The 2,500-nt window shown below is 49.2% G+C and overlaps 1 protein-coding gene across 3 annotated transcripts in view; it reads left to right on the top strand.

Moving 5' to 3' along the window:
• Nucleotides 1-2,500, top strand: part of pik3r3b (phosphoinositide-3-kinase, regulatory subunit 3b (gamma)) — a gene marked incomplete at both ends in the record, with an annotated part of 149,647 nt that overhangs the window by 67,800 nt on the left and 79,347 nt on the right. The gene's annotated exons all lie outside the window — the stretch shown is intronic.

Here is a 2,500-nt window from a genome sequence, read left to right as displayed (position 1 = left end):
ACGCTAAAGTCACGGTTCCTTTTCATTCATCCAGTCGTTTCCTTGTTTTTATTGAGTCCACATCCTTGCATTCCTCTGTGTCATCCCTCTCTCTCTCTCTCGCTGTCATCCCTCTCTCTGTGTGAAGGTGGCTGTAAAGCAGTGTTCAGGCCAGGCTGTGTGTGGAGGGAGTGTGGGGTGGGGTGGGGTGAGGGGAGGGTGAATGCCATCTGTAACTCTGTTTTAAAACCGCATGGAATGACCAGCAGGAGAGCTGCGACCCCGTGACCTCTACCGTACAGGGGTCAGGGGTCAGGGCCCGGGCCTTGTGTTCAGATCCATTTAAAAAGGACACAGTTTCACCTTAACCCCGTCCAGCAGTCTGAGCCCCGCAGGTCCTCCGGGGTCACCACTAATCCTGTCTGCAGAACAGAGTCGTCTGATGATGTTATGAGCAAAAACATCCTCTCGCCCTCTCACCTACATTACCTGCCCTCCACACACACACACACACACACACACACACACACACACACACACACACACACACACACACACACACACACATACACACACAGGCATGCACACACACACACACACACACACACACACACACACACACACACACACACACACACACACACACACACACACACACTCGTCCCACCTCTCCCACCTAGACCTTGCTCTCATCAGGAACCTCAGACAGCTAATCAAGGCTTTGTTTTAACAATGGCCAGGAATTACAGTGGAGATAAATAGATACATGAACTAAGTATGGGTCAATAATATAGGGCAGGCCCATATTGGGCTGCTGGCTGACAGTGACGTCAGTTGACAGCCTTGTTGATGGCCCTGGATACGTGCGTGCGTGCATGCGTGTATCTGTGTCTGTGTGTGTGTGTGTGTGTGTGTGTGTATAAAGGGGGGTGGAGGACTGGAAAGCCTGATTGATGAGCTGGCGAAGGGAATCCTGTGAAAGCCAGGCATCAATATGAAGCCTTCAGATATACCTGCTTAGTATGGATCTGGAGGTGGACGACCAGAGGAGGGGCGGAGAGCAGCAGATCAACCTCCTCTGGGAGGACGATTAGAAAAATAATCCCAAATATGTCAATAGATCAGATAGACAGCTGCACCAATAGTCAGAAATGTATTGAAACTGGTGATCAATAGCTGTGGGGGAGTGTTTGTGTGTGTGTATGTATGTGTGTGTGTGTGTGTGTGTGTGTGTGTGTGTGTGTGTGTGTGTGTGTGTGTGTGTGTGTGTGCCTGCTTGATTGTGTTTGCATCAAGGAAGTGGTTGAGGTTGAAATCCCTATTGTTAAATGCTAATCCAGGCAAGCATGATGTACACACACACACACACACACACACACACACACACACACACACACACACACACAAAGCTTATCTGTGTTCTACAGGGCGCAAGGGGCTGCATTTTCAGGAGGCTACATGTAGGAGATGGAGAGTGATGAACCCCACTACTGTTGAGGTCAATGTCATTTCCAATCCACTCAACTCTGGGATTGGATTAGGCATGGAATCAGAATTGAAAAAAGTGTTCATAATGTATATAGGGCAATGGTGTTGACCCTGAATTCTGACATGCTCATCTCAACCAAGACTAGAAAACAGACAGATCTGTTCCTTCACTCTTCACCTGTCATGCGAACACACGCAGACACACAGGCCACATGGCAGAAGCCTCCAACTCCCTCTGTGACACACTGAATCCAAACAGAAGGCCAAATGTTCTCAAGATATAAGGCAGACTGGTCTCAACATGTACAGCAACATTTTCCTTAGGTGTGCAATATTGGTGTCTCTGTCTATAGGTCATGTCAACCAGGGCTGCGGGGCGGGGGGGGGGGGGGGGTTCAGGTCCTGGCGTTGTCCCTCAGTGGGCACACTAAACCTGGGTCATCTCTTCAGGTTACATCTTAACTGCTCCTCCTGAGACATCTTCTGACCCTCACCACTATGTCTCCTAAAGACACCCGCTTTCCCTCTACTGTGTCCCTAAGAACTTCTATTGCCCCCCTTGTACTGTTTCTCAGTTTCTCCAGTAAAAATAAAATAAAAAAAGTTTTAGTAGAAGGCGATAGTGAGAAGGTTTTTCCTTCTATCAGTGGCCCCGGGCCCGAGCTAGATTACTCTTCCTGCAACGAATGGTGGATTGCTGATTCACATGTTTAGTATTCAAATGTATTGATTGTAAGTCGCTTTGGAATAAGGCGTCTGCTAAATGCCAAAAATGTAAAAAAAAATGTAAATGGGTCGAGGTGGCCCAGTGTGCCCCTGTCTCAACTGGCCCTGGCTGGCCCTGTGTTGGCCATTGAATTAGCAGCGCCATCGGAAGCTAATCCTCTCTGGAGGGGATTAAACAGCTGTTTGTCGTTTGTGACGCCGACATCTCCACTCGTTGGGAGCGCAGGGATGTGAAAGGGGGGCGCTGGGAGGGGCGAGGGAAGGGAGATTAGGAGAGAGGGGTGAGAAAGACATAGGAGAGGAGAGG

Source organism: Nansenia antarctica (assembly GCF_963989245.1).
Source record: "Nansenia antarctica genome assembly, chromosome: 1".
NCBI classification, from domain to species: Eukaryota; Metazoa; Chordata; class Actinopteri; order Argentiniformes; family Microstomatidae; genus Nansenia; species Nansenia antarctica.
Note: the sequence above shows the minus strand (reverse complement) of the source record. Positions and strands in the feature narration are given on the sequence as shown.